This window comes from Hordeum vulgare, chromosome 5H (genome assembly GCF_904849725.1).
Source record: "Hordeum vulgare subsp. vulgare chromosome 5H, MorexV3_pseudomolecules_assembly, whole genome shotgun sequence".
Taxonomy (NCBI): Eukaryota; Viridiplantae; Streptophyta; class Magnoliopsida; order Poales; family Poaceae; genus Hordeum; species Hordeum vulgare.
In genome coordinates this window covers 493,703,619-493,721,264 of record NC_058522.1, presented here as the reverse complement: position 1 = coordinate 493,721,264, position 17,646 = coordinate 493,703,619, and positions in this window count along the sequence as shown.

Here is a 17,646-nt window from a genome sequence, read left to right as displayed (position 1 = left end):
TTACTACAAAATACAGATAAGTTTTAGCACAACACATATGTATATTACAATGATACGATAATAAGTGTATAACAAATATATAATTATAATATTATCAGTGTTAGTATTCCTAACTATGTTAGTTAAACAAGTTATAAGTTAAAATATAGCAATCATATAAGTTATACACAAATATAGAAGTTTAGTATAAAATATATTTATTTTAATTGCTCATACTTTAAAAAAGTATTTGACATGTACATCTAGCTCTTTTTTCCCAAAGAAATATCAGGAACCGAAACGAATTACTAGATTTTGATCATTTCAAATTTGTCCTCCATGGATGGTGGCCGACGAATCCTGGGTGGTGGACTCCAGATCTGGCGCGGTAGGGGCGTAGGTTGCGGGCGGCGGCGCGGTGAGAGGGCGGCGACGCGGTGGCCTCGCAGCTACTCGTGTCTGGGCCTGGCGGCGGAGGTGCATGGCTGGTGCTGATGGTCTAGGCCACGACCACCGGCGTCTCCCTCTTTGCCGGCACCAGGAGGCAGCTCTCCTCCTCATAGCTGATGCCAAGCCGGCGACTTTCTTCTCCCGCTCCGGATGGCGCTTTTTCGGCGGTCACCATGGGGTTCAGACTGGATTGAGGAGAAATCCCTGCACCACAGCAGCCGGTGTAGACGGTGACGACACATGCGGGTGTCGTCTCCTCCATGGAGGAATCGTCTTGGCCATGCCCGTGCCCTGCTTGGACACTAGGGGAAACCCTTGGCTGGCTTGCTGGCCAGGCAGCAGCGGCGCAACGGCGTCACGTCCTCCTTGGAGGTGCTGTTAGGGTGCCATGAAGGCCACCGGAGTTGTCGCTGGAGGTGGTGGCCTTGTCGATGCTTCGGCGAGGTTTGGAGCAATGTGTGTTGGTGATGGTAGCTGCTGTAGGCATGGGTTCTCAAGGCACAATGTACGCCGCCGATTTTCCTCGGACATTGTCTTCTTCGGACCCAGCTGGTTCCCTCTGTTCACTTGTCGATCCTAGGCGCGAAGGGTGAAGAGTGCGTTGATCCAGCCTGAGATGTAGTTGGTGTTATGCTTCTAGATTTCCGGTGTTGGTCGAGACGTGGTCCTTGACCTGTGAGTCTTGTCTTTCCACCATTTATGGCTTGAGGTTTGACTAGGGAGCTGTTTTGTGTATGTTGTAGTCGTGGAGTATGTACCGTGTGCCGAAAGGCGTTGTATCAGCCGCTTGGCTCTTCTAGGTTTATCGAACCAATAGGAATATCAATCATCAACCGTGTTCAACGGCTAAATACAGAAGAGCAAACAACTTGCATCCAACGCGAGCAAGAGGGTTGTCAATCCCCTTGTTCTTCTTATTTGCAAGCAAGTGAGTTGTGTAGATAGTTGTTGAGAATAATAGCTAGAATAAAAGATAAAAGAAGGCAGCGAGGAAAATACAATTTTTCTGAATATATAAGTGAATAGACCCGGGGACCTAGTGTTCTCTAGTGGTATCTCTCATGAAAATAACATATGATGGGTAAACAAATTAGTGTTGGGCAATTGATAGAACATCGTATAGTTATGCGATTTTCACGTCAATAATCATGTGTATATAGGCATCACGTCCATAAGCAAATAGGTTACCTTCTGGGTGCACCTACTACTATTACTTCACTTCAAGAGCACTTCCATGCTGGCCTCTCTACGTGTTAAGTTCTTGACAAACGAAGTAATGCTTGTAGAACGATGACATGATGTAGACAAAGTAAACTCAACCAATATGAATAAACCCCATCGTTTTATCCTTAGTGGCAGCAACACGAAGACGCAACTTGTCCCCTTCTGTCACTGGGATATAGGAAATTCGCCAGGTTGAACCCACTACAACACACATCTACCACTAAAGAAAGATCAAACTACTTGGACAAAGCAATTCAATAGATCGGATAGATTTATGAAGCTATGATGATCATGCAAATAAGAGCAATAATAATTCAGAGAAGGCTCAAATACTTTTCATGAATAATCTGAACATAAACCCATAGTTCATCAGATCCTAACAAACACACCATACAAATGAATTACATCGGATAGATCAAAGCGAAGATGTGATGATCATTGTATTGAAGATCAAGAGAGAGAGAGAGAGAGAGAGAGAGAGAGAGATTGCCATCTAGGTAATAACTACGGACCCGTAGGTCTAAGGTGAACTACTCACACATCATCAAGAGGGCACCGAGGTTGATGAAGAGGCCCTCCGTGATTGATTACCCCTCCGACAGAGTGCCAGAATGGAGCTCCGGATGGGATCGCCGTGGAACAAAGACTTGCAACGACGTAAAAAGTGTTTCGTGGATGCTTCTAGGATTTTTGGAATAATTCATAGGCTAGAGAACGGGGCAAGAGGGGCCATAGAGAGTCGACAAGGCATTAGGGCGCACCAACCCCCCTGGGCGCGCCCTGTTGCCTTGTGGGCTGCTCGTGCAGCTCCAAGTCTCCTCCCAAAGCTTCCAGGTCTCTTTTTGGTCCAAAAAAATCACCAATTTTTTTGTGGCAATTGGACTTCGTTTGGCACTGAAAACCTAAAAAACAAAAAAAAACACGCAGAAAAAAGCAAGTGGCACTCGACACTGGGTTAATAGGTTAGTTCTTAAAAATAATATAAATTGGTGCATTTTGACCCAAAAAGTATCTTAAGATGATAATATAACAGCATGGAACAATAAAAAATTATAGATATGTTGGATATGTATCAAGCATCCCCAAGCTTAATTTCTGCTCGTCCTCGAGTAGGTAAATGATAAAAACAAATTTTTTTGATGTGCATGCTATCCAATATGTAATCTTTTGCATGTATGCTCATTGAGAAACAATGAATTAACAAGCATTAACATAGTAATAATTATAAGCACAAGCAACAAAATCATCAATCTTTCAAAGCATATGATCCTAAAAGAATGTTTACCCCATCAATCTCATTGTATGGAAAGGCATGGCTCCGTCTTGACCACATTAATACAAATGTCAAGAACCACTGTGCTCAAGTCGGTCAATTGGATCATACTTTTCCAAAGTGAATCAACTTTTTATTCTTCACGCAATACATGAGCGTGAGCCATGGACATAACATAAGGTGGAATAGAATATGGTGGTTGATATCAAAGGGGTAAAAGTGGAGAAGATAGTCCCACATCAACTAGGCATACCAACGGGCTATGGAGATGCCCATTAGTAGATGTCAATGTAAGGAGTAGGGACTGCCATGCGAATGATGCACTGAAGCTATAAGTATATGAAAGCTCAAATGAAGCTAAGTGGGGTGTGCATCCAACTTGCTTGCTCATGAAGACCTCGGGCATTTGAGGAAGCCCGTCATAGGAATATGCAAGCCAAGTTTACAATAATGATAATATATGATTCCCACTAGCATTTGAAAGTGAAATATCATGAGACTTTCTACATGACGAACATGGTGCCACTTTGAGGCACAAGTGTGGTAAAGGATAATAGAAAAGTTTCTTCTCTCTTTTTCTCTCATTCATTTTTTTCATTTTTTATTGGTGGGCTCATTTGCCCCCCCCCCATATTTATTTTTCCTCTCGAGTCTCTTCCCAACTTGTGGGGTAATCATAGTCTACATCATATTTCATCACTGGGACGATGCTCTAATAATGATGACCATCACACTTCTATTTACTTACAACTCATGAAAGCTCGATATGACTCAATATGGATGCCTCCGACAGTGTACGGGATGTGCAATGATCTAGTGTGATATATATATTCAGCAATATTATGAATGGTGACTTTGCCACAAATGCTATGTCAGCTCTATATGATCATGCAAAGCAATATGGTGATGAATGAACTAGTCATATGATGTAACGGTGGAATTTGCATGGCAATATATCTTGGAATGGCTATGGAACTGCCATGATAGGTAGGTATGGTGGCTGTTTTGATGAAGATAAAGAAAGGTTTATGTGTGACATAGCATATCATGCCACGGGGTTTGGATGCACCAACGAAGTTTGCACCGATCTTCGAGGTGAGAATGGACAATGCACGGTACCAAAGAGGCTAGCAAAGTATGAGGAGGTGAGATTGCGTATGTCCATGATTTCACATTAATCATGAAGAACTCATATACTTATTGCAAAATTTTATTAGTTTCATCATAAATCAAAGCACAAATCGCATGCCTCGAGGGAGAGGGTTGAGAGGAGTTAACCATCGCGCGACTCTGACCCGAAACAACACTAGGATTTCAATGAGGAATAGAAATGCTCACACATCCCCTCCATGCCGTTTTAATATTCAGAGAATCAAGGAATTCACATCTATCAGTACCACTACTCCTACGAACCAACAATGATGCACTCACGCCTTTTCATATTATCACATCAATATCATTAACCATAATTTCTCTTTTATGTGCTACATGATGGTTTTGATTATCATCCATTGAATACCTATTATTTTTGGACTATCTTTATGACCCATGCAAATTACCTCTACTGTTCATTAATTCTCAAAAAAATATAAGTGAGGAATGTGAATTCAAAATTTTCTATAAAATCTACACGACACCGTGCTCAAAAAGATAAAGTGAAGCACTAGAGCAATTGTTTAGCTTAAAAAATAGTATAAGTGAAGCATAAAGAGTATTCTAACAAATCATGATAGATGTGTATATCTCTCAGGTTGGTGTGTCTAGCAAAACATGATTGTGGCAAACTAAAAATAAAAATCAAACTAATTAAAGCAAACAAGTCTCCAAGCAAACTCATATCATGTGATGAATAAAAATATAGCTTCAAGTAACATACCGATGGATTGAGACGAAAGAGATGATACCTTTCGGGGCATCCCCAAGCTTAGACGCTTGAGTATTCCTAGAATATTACCTTGGGGTGCCTTGGGAACCCCAAGCTTAGGCTCTTTTTGCTCCTTATTATATTGTCCATCGCAATAACACTCAAAACTTCAAAACTGCAATCACACAAAACTCAACAAAACTTTGTGAGATCCGTTAGTATAAGCAGCATAACAAATACTTAGGTACTAGTGGAAACTGATTAATATTTAATTATTGCATAATAGGTAATGTATTCTAACTTCTCCATGGCTTATGCCCCCCGATACAATCCATAGCATCATCAAAACAAGCAAACTATGCAAGCAAAAATAGAATCTGTCTACAGCAGAACAGCCTGTAGTAATCTGTAATGAACCTATACTTTTGTAACTCCAAAAATTCTGACAAATTATGTTGACCTGATTAATTTGGCAGAAATACTATGTAAAAAAATTATCTTAAAAATACGGTCCAATAAACTCAGAGAAGTTCTGCACTGGATGTCAAAATTTCTGTTTTTGCACCGTATTAATTATACTAATCATACAAGTCATCCCAAAGGTTGAACTTGGCACAAAACTAATTTAAATATAAAAACACAATAATTACATAGGCAATAATCATGTCATCACACCTAAGTAGGAAATAAAAAGCAAAAAAATTAAGATAACTATTGGGTTTCCTCCCAACAAGCGATATTGTTTTACGCCCATAGCTAGGCATGATGCATATGATCAAGTGTTGTCATCCTTGACATCGAGCTCCTCAATAACACAACCATGAATATTCGGAACCATAGGAGACTGGAAGATAGGATCCTTTATCAAGTTCACAAAGTTGGGATGCACACCAATCATTTTAAGATCTTCGTCCCTTTTTATAGCAGGAGTATAAATGTTCTTTGGAACATATATGAATTTGGGACTTTTACTGCGAGGGGCACTAGTACTAGTTTTGGAGGGTGAAAAGGTGGAACCAAATTTATCAATAACCTCCTCCATTTTATCAATTCTATGCATATTTTGTTCCACCCTCTCATCAATAATAGTGTCCTTTTCCTTCAAGGTTTTCAAAGTCATTCCTACCCATGAGCCAAATTGAGTGATATGATTATGATACTTTTTGTATATTACCTCAATTTGTTCATTATTAGAAATTTTATTTTCAATAGTGTCAAGCCTACGCATAACATATTCCAAGGTTAAAATAGTTCCATTGACAATGGTGGTGGTGGTGGGGGGTGATCCCACAATATTTTCAATAGCATTATAGGCATCCAAAGTGTGACACGTTAAGAAATTATCACCGATGATGGTGTCAAGGACAAACCTATACCAAGTTGTCACACCCGCATAAAAATTGCGAAGCAAGGTAGTAGTGGATTGCTTATGATTTGATTTATTTTGAGCATTGCAAATTCTATACCAAGCATCTTTCAAATTTTCTCCTCCCTTTTGTTTGAAATTGAACACTTCATTCCCAAAGTGAGCAAGAGAGAGGAGGAACTAGCCATAGTAACAAGCAAAGGTAAATATTTTTGTATTTTTTTAAACAAACAAGATAAAATAGCAAATAAAAAGGAGAACAAGTGAATGATAATTTGTGTGAAATTACTTGATAGTTGGTGATGATATTCCCCGGCAACGGTGCCGGAAATCCTTCCTGATACTTGTGGTCTGTGTTCGGTTTTCCATGAAGAGGAATGGGCTATCGCAACATAATGCGGGTAGGTATTTCCCTCGATTAAGAAACCAAGGTTTATCGAACCAATATGAATATCAATATTCAACCGTCTTCAGCGGCTCCACACAAAAGAGCAAACAACTTGCACCCAATGTGGGCAAGAGAGTTGTCAATCCCCTTGTTCTTGTTATTTGCAAGGAAGTGAATTATGTAGATAATTGTTGAGAACAGTAGCTAAAACAAAAGATAAAAGAAGGCATCAAGGAAAACATAAGTTTTGTAAATATATAAGTGAATAGACCCGGGGGTCGTAGTGTTCTCTAGTGGCATCTCTTATGAAAGCAACATATGGTGGGAAACAAATTACTGTTGGGCAATTGATAGAACAGTGGATAGTTATGTGATTTTCATGAAAATAATCATGTGTATATAAGCATCACGTCCATAAACAAATAGGCCGACCCCTGCCTGCACTTACTACTATCACTTCACTTCAAGAGCGCTTCTATGCTTGCATCTCTACATATTAAGTTCATGACAAACAAAGTAATGCTCGGGGAACGATGAAATTATGTAGACAAAGTAAACTCAATCAATATGAATAAACCCCATCGTTTTATCCTTAGTGGCAGCAACAGAAAGATGCAACTTGTGCCTTTATGTCACTAGGATATAGAAACTCGTTAGGTTGAACCCACTACAACGCACATCTACCACTTAAGAAAGATCAAACTACTTGCCCAAAGCAATTCAATAGATCGGATAGATTTACGAAGCTATGATGATCATGCAAATAAGAGCAATAATAATTCAGATATGACTCAAATACTTTTCATGAATAATCTGAACATAAACCCACAATTCATTGGATCCAAACAAACGCACCGTACAAAAGAATTACATCAGATAGATCAAAGCAAAGATGTGATGATCATTGTATTAAAAATCAGGAGAGAGAGAGAGAGATTGCCATCTAGGTACTAACTACAGACCCATAGGTCTGAGGTGAACTACTCACATATCATCAAGAGGACACTGAGGTTGATGAAGAGGCCCTCCGTGATCGATCCCTCCTCCGGCAGAGTGCCAAAACGGAGCTCTGGGTGGGATCGTTATGGAATAGAGACTTGTGGCAGTGCAAAAAATGTTTCTTGGATGCCTCTAGGTTTTTTGGAATATTAGAGAATTTACACGCCAAAAAACGGGTCAAGAGGGGCCACAGGGAGTCGACAAGGCATCAGGGCGCGCTAACCCCCCTGGGCATGCCCTGTTGTCTTATGGGCTCCTTGTGTAGCTCCAAGTCTCCTCCCAAAGCTTCCAGGTCTTCTTTTGGTCCAGAAAAAATCACCAAAAAGTTTTGTGTTAACTAGACTTCGTTTGGTACTGAAAACGTGAAAAACAAAAAAACACGCAGAAAACAACAACTGACACTGGGCACTGGGTTAATAGGTTAATGCTAAAAAATAATATAAATTGGTGCATTATGACCCAAAAAATATCTTAAGATGATAATATAACAGCATGGAATAATTAAAAATTGTAGATACGTTGGAGACGTATCAACGCTCATATATGTCCGGGTAATGGCCCGGTCAATGGCCGAACACAAAATCACGATACAATCGGACTCCTCAAATCGGCCCCATACGCGTGGGCTGCATGAGAACCCCCATATCCAGCACATATTTGGAGCAAGTATGAAGAGGCCCATACGTGCCCGAGTGCATCCTCCACGTCGGACTAACGAGCGGGACCCATAGGAACACACGTCGAAAGCCATCGGTCCAGTAAGGACACATTCATGCCGCCACACCAGCACACCGCCCGAGGGGCCATATCCTACTATTTAATCTAAACGGCAGCCCGTCAACCCTAGCCAGATCCATGTCCACCCTCAACCCTAGCCGGTCTCATTTCCACCCTCGTGGTTCGCTGCTACTCCTAATCCGTTCAGAGTTCACCGTCCGTCGGTAGCCAAGGCCCGCTAGCATATCATAAATAGTACATGTGACTCCTACTTTGACCACTTTGCATATTGGCTTTATATTATCTACATATTCAACCATAAGTTTAATTACATCCGATCCCATTTAGTTCGAGCTAGGCGGTGAAAAGTTTTATAAACAATAGCATGAACTCTCACTCTTTTACCATCAATCATGTGAAAGTTTACCAATTTCTTGATCAATTCTTTTTGCTCACCATCAAAGTCCCCCATATAGCTGAGAATTTCCAAGCAATTGGAAGCCGCTCTTGATGACGAGGCCGATAAATTGATATTACGCGATCGTTTCTATCCATCTTTCTCAGCTCTGCTCCCAAAAAGAGAAAGGAGACCTACATCATGTTCATTTCGGAGCATCCGTTGGAGCACCTAATAGAGATCCATGCACGACACCCCACTCGGATTGCAGCTAGCTTTCCTATGGGCTTTGGACCAGGAGATGCCGGAGCAGGAGGCGTTAGATGCATACATGAAGGACATGGATCCAGATGAGGAGAAAGGTGAAACAGATTCAGCGACTATGGCTCCAACCAGATTCGACATGGACGATGCACTGGCCAAGTTCGTCCAAGCGAAGGAGCAACAAGCCATCCTCGACTCCATCCGGTCGGAGATCGAGGTGGATGTTGGGTAACGTAGCATAAATTCAGAATTTTCCTACGCATATTCAGATCTTCCTATGGAGAGACCAGCAACGAGAGAGGGGTAAGAGCATCTTCATACCTTTGAAGATCGCTAAGCGGAAGCCTTGCTAGAACGCGGTTGATGGAGTCGTACTCGCAGCGATTCCGATCTAGTGCCGAACAACGACACCTCCGCGTTCAACACACGTGCAGACCGGTGACGTCTCCCGCACCTTGATCCAGCAAGGAGGAGGGAGAGGTTGGGGAAGAACTCCAGCAACACGACGGCGTGGTGTCGATGGAGAGACGAGGTCTCCCGGCAGGGCTTCACCAAGCACCGGCAGAGAGGAGGAGGAAGAAGAGCAGGGCTGCGCCGAGAGAGAGGGAAAAACCGTGTGTCTCAATGGCCAAAAGTGCCCGATATATATAGGGGGAGGGGAGAGGGAGTGCCACCCCTAGGGTTCCCACCCTAAGGGGTGCGGCAGGCCCCCTAGATGGGAGGTGCGACGGCCAGAGGGGGGAGGAGGGGGTGGCGCACCATCTGGTGGGCCTTAGGCCCACCTGGCCTAGGGTTTGCCCCCCCCCTTTTCTCTCCCTTGCGCAATGGGCTGAGTGGGGAGGCGCACCAGCCCACCTAGGGGCTTGTTCCCACCCCCACTTGGCCCACCTTATCTCTCGGGGTCGTTGCCCCCCTTCGGTGGTCCCCCGGGGCCACCTCTGATGGTCCCGGTGGTCCCGGTACGTTACCGGTGATGCCCGAAACACTTCCGGTATCCGAAACCATCCGTCCTATATATCAATCTTTACCTCCGGACCATTCCGGAGCTCCTCGTGATGTCCAGGATCTCATCCGGGACTCCGAACAACTTTCGGTAACCTCGTATAACAATTCCCTATAACCCTAGCGTCATCGAACCTTAAGTGTGTAGACCCTACGGGTTCGGGAGACAGGCAGACATGACCGAGACACCTCTCTGGCCAATAACCATCAGCGGGGTATGGATACCCATGGTGGCTCCCACTTGCTCCATGATGATCTCATCGGATGAACCGCGATGTCAAGGATTCAATCAATCCCGTACACGATTCCCTTTGTCTGTCGGTATAGAACTTGCCCGAGATTCGATCGTCGGTATACCTATACCTTGTTCAATCTCGTTACCGGTAAGTCTCTTTACTCGTTCCGTAGCACGTCATCGTGTGACTAACTCCTTAGTCACATTGAGCTCATGATGATGTTCTAACGAGTGGGCCCAGAGATACCTCTCCGTCACACGGAGTGATAAATCCCGATCCCGATTCGTACCAACCCAACAGACACTTTCGGAGGTACCCGTAGTGCACCTTTATAGTCACCCAGTTACGTTGTGACGTTTGATACACCCAAAGCACTCCTACGGTATCCGGGAGTTTCACAATCTCACGGTCGAAGGAAAAGATACTTGACATTAGAAAAGCATTAGCATACGAACAATACGATCTAGTGCTAGGCTTAGGATTGGGTCTTGTCCATCACATCATTCTCCCAATGATGTGATCCCGTTATCAATGACATCTAATGCCCATGATCAGGAAACCATGATCATATATTGACTAACGAGCTAGCCAACTAGAGGCTTGCTAGGGACACATTGTGATCTATTTATTCACACATGTATTATTGTTTCCTATTAATACAATTATAGCATGAACAATAGACGATTATCATGAACAAGGAAATATGATAATAACCATTTTATTGTTGCCTCTAGGGCATATTTCCAACAGTGGAAGCAAACTGCTGCTACCTCCGCAAGGCAAAGGTGGAGCAGAATGAACTCTTCGTGGATGTGGAGTCCAACGAGAAGGTGGAGTTGCGGGCCGCGGCCAACGACTAGGAGGTCGGTCTGTCCAACATGGAGGTTGTCTACATCTCCGATGACAAGTAGTAGTAGGGTAGTTTTATCTAGAGGCTTTTATGAATGTAGTAGTACTTAGCTTTTGTGTTGGATTTAGGGTGTGATATTTGATATATGTGGCCGGGACGGAAATAAAATAAGGGGTGACTAGGCCCTCTCCGCAGACACGTCCACACGCGTTCGTGGACATATGATGGATCATTTTTGTGGTATGCGGTTGTAGATGCTATTACAGTGGAGGGGAATAGGTGTTGCGAAGAAAGATGGTAATTTGTCCTTTAGCAAGAAAAGGGTAGTTAATGACTTAATGAGACACAAAAATTATGATAGGAAAGGTTTGGTTGTATAATTTGTTAGTTGTTATAGGAATGAAGAAGAAATCACATTCAGTCATGTACAACACACATTTCTGAAATAGAATAGTGTTGGAAATATTCCCTAGAGGCAATAATAAAGTGGTTATTATTATCCTAGTTCATGATAATTGTCTATTATTCATGCTATAATTTTATTAACCGGAAACCATAATACATGTATGAATATATAGATCAAATGTGTCCCTAGTGAGCCTCTAGTTGGCTAGCTCGTTGATCAATAGATGATCATGCTTTCCTGATCATGGACATTGGATGTCATTGATAACAAGATCACATTCATTGGGGAATGATGTGATGGACAAGACCCAATCCTAAGCATAGCACTAGATCGTACTGTTGGTCTACTAAAGCTTTTCTAATGTCAAGTATCATTTCCTTAGACCATGAGATTGTGCAAATCCTGGATACCATAGGACTGCTTTGGGTGTATCAAACGTCACAACGTAACTGGGTGATTATAAAGGTGCACTATAGGTATCTCCGAAAGTGTCTGTTGGGTTGGTACGAATCAAGACTGGGATTTGTCACTCCGTGTGACGGAGAGGTATCTCTGGGCCCACTCGGTAATGCATCATCATAATGAGCTCAATGTGACTAAGGAGTTAGCCACGTGATGGTGTGTTATGGAACGAGTAAAGAGACTTACCGGTAACGAGATTGAACAAGGTATAGGGATACCGACGGTCGAATCTCGGGCAAGTATCATACCGGAAGACAAAGGGAATTGCATACGGGATTGATTGAATCCCCGACATCGTGGTTCATCCAATGAGATCATCGTGGAACATGTGGGAACCAACATGGATATGCAAACCCCGCTGTTGGTTATTGACCGGAGAGGTGTCTTGGTCATGTGTGCATGGTTCCCGAACCCGTAGGGTCTACACAATTAAGGTTCAATGACACTGGGTTATATGGGAATAATATACGTGGTTACCGAAGGTTGTTCGGAGTCTCAGATGAGATCACGGATGTCACAGGAGCTCCGGAATGGTCCGGAGGTAAAGATTCATATATAGGAAGTGAGGATTTGGTCGCTGGAAGTATTTCAGGAGTCACCGTTCCGGACAACCGAAAGGGTTCCGGGGGTCCGCCAGGAAGGGCCACCAGCCCCAAAGGGGTACATGGGCCAAAAGTGGATGGGAACCAGCCCCTAAGTGGGCTGGTGTGCCACCACCATCATCCCAAGGCGCGAGAGAGGGAGGGTGGGTGATGAGCCACAAGTATAGGGGATCAATCGTAGTCCTTTCGATAAGTAAGACTGTCGAACCCAACGAGGAGGAGAAGGCTCTGATAAACGGTTTTCAGCAAGGTAATAACTGCAAGCACTGAAAGTAGCGGTAACTAGTGAAGGTGTAGTGAGGTGAAACGTAGCAAGCGAAAAGTAACAAGTAACAAGTAGTAGCAACGGTGCAGCAAAGTGGCCCAATCCCTTTTGTAGCAAGGGAAAAGCCTGAGCAAAGTCTTATAAGAGGAAAAACGCTCCCGAGGACACACGGGAATTTCTGTCATGCTAGTTTCATCATGTTCATATGATTCGCGTTCGTTACTTTGATAGTTTGATATGTGGGTGGACCGACGCTTGGGTACTGCCCTTACTTGGACAAGCATCCCACTTATGATTAACCCCTCTCGCAAGCATACGCAACTACGAAAGAAGAATTAAGACAATGTCTAACCATAGCATTAAACTAGTGGATCCAAATCAGCCCCTTACGAAGCAACACATAGACTGGGGTTTAAGCTTCTGTCACTCTAGCAACCCATCATCTACTTACTACTCCCCAATGCCTTCCTCTAGGCCCAAGTATGGTGAAGTGTTATGTAGTCGACGTTCACATAACACCACTAGAGGAAAAGACAACATACAACATATCAAAATACCGAACGAATACCAAATTCACATGACTATTATCAGCATGACTTATCCCATGTCCTCAGGAACAAAAGTAACTACTCACAAAGCATAATCATAATCATGATCAGAGGTGTAGTGAGTAGCATCAAGGATCTGAACATAAACTCTTCCACCAAGTAATCCAACTAGCATCAACTACAAAGAGTAATCAACACTACTAGCAACCTTAAAAGTACCAATCGGAGTCGCGAGACGGAGATTGGTTACAAGAGATGAACTAGGGTTTGGAGAGGAGATGGTGCTGATGAAGATGTTGATGGAGATGACTCCCCTCCGGCGAGAGGGGTGTTGGTGATGACGATGGCGATGATTTCCCCCTCCGGGAGGGAAGTTTCCCCGGCAGGATCGTCCTGCCGGAGCTCTAGATTGGATCTGCTCAAGTTCCGCCTCGTGGCGGCGGAGAGTCCACGAAAAAGCTCCAAACTTGATTTTTTTCTCGGACAAAACCCTTCATATAGCAAAAGAGGGGGGCCAGGGGGCCACCTGGGTGCCCACAAGCCCTGTTGCCGCGGTCAGGGGGGTAGGCCGCGGCAACCAGGCTTGTGGCCCCCTGGTTGCTCTCCTCTGACACTTCTTTCGCCTAGTATTTTTTATATATTCCCAGAAAAAATCCACGTTGATTTTCAAGGCATTTGGATTTGCGCAGAATAGAGGACTCAGACTTTCTCCTTTTCGAGTCCAGAATTCCAGCTGCCGGTATTCTCCCTCTTCAAATAAACCTTGCAAAATAAGAGAGAAAAGGCATAAGTAAGGTTCCACAAAGTATAATAACAGTCCATAAAGCGATAAATATCAACATGAAAGCATGATGCAAAATGGACGTATCAACTCCCCCAAGCTTAGACCTCGCTTGTCCTCAAGCGAAAACCAAGACCCAAAATATGTCCACATGTTTAGGGATGAAGGTGTCGATAAAACATAATACGGACATGAGGGTATCATGATCACACATAGAACAGCAATACATCATAGAGATTCTTATGGGAAAGTAACAATTCCTTCACAAAGCAAAGTATGAAACAGAAACCTTACCGAGAAGTAGCCAACAACAGTCCATAGTCATTGAAGCAATTGCAATTGATCATAGCATCAGAAAGAGTCAAATAAGAACTTGTAAAGCAAATCCACATACTCAATCATCTCTTTTGTTTTCCACAATTGTTACAACTCACGTGGTACTCATGGTATCGAAGTTTCAGTTGGACACAGAGGAAGATAGGGGCTTATAGTTTTGCCTCCCAACCATTTACCTCAAGGGTAAAGTCAACAATAATAAAGCATAAGTATTCAGCTCCAAGTTGATATATGAATATAGATATTTCCCACGCATATGACGTTCACCAAGAAAAAGGCTAAATAGTGAATTGGTGAAGATCACCATGGCTCTTACAAGGGCAAAAAGTAAAGAACTTTATTAGAGAGAACGTCACTTTATTGCTTGCAGAGGGAAGCAGAGGTTGTCATGCGCTTTTGAGGTTTGGATGCGTGTCCTCTTAGTGCGGAGGAACGTCACTTTATATTGCCTCCTGTGATAAAGAACTTTATTATGCAGTCTGTCGCTTTTATATCTTCCTCATCACAGGTTCGTACAAAACTTATTTTCCACACACTAATAGATCATACATATTAGAGAGCAATTTTTATTGCTTGCACCGATGACAACTTACTTGAGGGATCTTATTCAATCCATAGGTAGGTATGGTGGACACTCATGGCAAAACTGGTTTGAAGGTTTGTGGATGCACAAGTAGTATCTCTACTTGGTGCGGGAGTTTTGGCTAATATGAGGTGGAAGCAATCGTCACATGCTAAGGGATCTCTAATCATATAACATTGTTTGGAACCAAGCAAACACAATTCATTATGTTGTCTTCCTTGTCCAACATCTACTTCTAAGCATGTCATAGTTTGGTGAGTGCTCACAATTATAGAAAGTGTCTAAGATAATATATTTATATGTGAACCTCTTTCCTTATTGCTTCTTATTAATTGCAACAATGACTGAGGTCTATGTTGGTCTACTCTCAACAAGTTTCAATCATCATACTTGTTATATGTGAAGCTATCACTTTCCATAAGATCATCTCATGATCTTTCATGCTATCGTTCTTTTCATACTTTTGATCACAGCACAAAACAAAGCCCTTGGCTAAGATACTCTTTATTATATAGCTCGCAAGCTCGAATACATCGGGGGAGACACAAGGCAAAAGACTCAAACTAAAACACTAAAGACTTACTCCACTAAGAGAAGAAATAAAACTAAAAAGGAAAGAACTAAAACAAAGGTAAAAGCAAAAGATATAAAGATGATACGATACCAGGGCAACTCCCCCAAGCTTGGCATAATCCAAGGGAGTTGCCCATACCAATGCTTAGTTGTCTTCCTTTGGTGGTGGAGTTGATGAAGCAGTCCTGAGCTTGTCTAATTTCCACTTGAGCAAAAAGTTTTGCTCCCTCAGATTGTCATTTTCCTTCTCAAGCTTCAACACTCTATGGCAAAGTTCTTGCTTACTCTCCTGCAAGAAACGAGAAGGGATAAATAGGGTCTTAGGCTTCTTCCTGGAGTTGGGGAGGCTTGACTTCTTGAACTCCACATGGGTGTTTGCAGGTTGAGGCAGAGGAGCCTCCTCCTCGTCAGAGCTTGTTTGCTCCTTCCCCTTTGGTTCATGGTCCTCTTCCTCATCTGTGGTCCAACCATAAGGCTCTAAGTCCGCATTAATCCTGGAGTTAGCACGGTCATCGGCCACATAGATCTCTTCTTCTGAATCTTGAGAGGACATCTTGACCTAAATCTGCAGCAGACAACAGGCTCGAAACGAAAACAGAGGAAAACCGCGTGATATGGAGATCAAAACCCTTGGGCGTATATATAATGATTTTTTCTGGACCAGAAGGAGTGCTCCGTAAGAAAATGGAGTCCGGGAGGCACACGAGGTGCCCACAAGCCCTGTTGTCGCGGCCAGGGGGGAGGCCGCGGCAACCAAGCATGTGGCCGCCTCGTGCGCTCTCCGGACTGCTTTTTATTTTTCTAATTTTCCATAAATTCCAAAACGGAGAAAATTTCCTATTGGAAAAGTTTCGGAGTCCAGTTACTTACCGAAACACATACCTCTTCGTTTTCAGGGTCTGAAACAAGCTGATAAACATCCCTTATGTACTCCTCTGGAGTTATGATATTTATGATATTGCTCTCAACATTTATGGGAGTACCAGAGATGTAATGCTTGATTCTTTGCCCATTTAGCACTCTAGGAAAATTACCTTCCGTGTTATTGATTTTGATGGCACCGGAACGATATACTTCCTCGACAACGTAGGGACCTTCCCATTTAGAGAGAAGCTTGCCTGCGGAGAATCTTAAACGAGAATTGTATAGTAGGACATAATCACCTACATTGAACTCTCACTTTTTTATTCTTTTATCGTGCCATCTCTTAACCTTTTCCTTGAACAACTTGGCATTCTCATATGCCTGGGCCCTCCATTCATCTAATGAGCTGATATCAAACAGCCGCTTCTCACCGGCAAATTTGAAATCGAAGTTGAGCTCTTTGATTGCCCAATAAGCTTTGTGTTCCCTCTCAAAAGGTAAATGACATGCCTTACCGTAAACCATTTTATACGGCGACATGCCCATGCGATTCTTATAAGCAGTCCTATAAGCCCATAGTGCATCGTCAAGTTTGCTAGACCAATTCTTTCGAGATCTATTGACGGTCTTTTGTAAGATCAATTTGATCTCCCTATTACTCAACTCCACTTGACCACTAGACTGAGGATGATAAGGAGATGCAACTCTATGGTTGACATCATACTTAGCGAGCATCTTGCGGAAAAGACCATGAATGAAGTGTGAACCGCCATCAGTCATCAGATATCTAGGGACTCCAAATCTTGGAAAAATGACTTCTTTAAGCATCTTAATAGAGGTGTGGTGATCAGAATTTCTAGTGGGGATAGCTTCTACCCACTTAGTGACATAATCCACAGCAACTAAGATGTGAGTATACCCATTGGAACTCGGGAAAGGTCCCATATAATCAAAGCCCCATACATCAAATGGTTCAATGACAAGTGAATAGTTCATAGGCATTTCCTGACGCTTACTGATATTCCCTATTCTTTGGCATTCGTCACAAGACAAGACAAACTTACGAGCATCCTTGAAGAGAGTGGGCCAATAGAAACCTGATTGCAATACCTTATGAGCAGTTCTGTCTCCAGCATGGTGTCCTCCGTAGGCTTCGGAATGACACTTCTGCAGGATCTATCCATGTTCATGTTCAGGCACACAACGTCTAATAACAC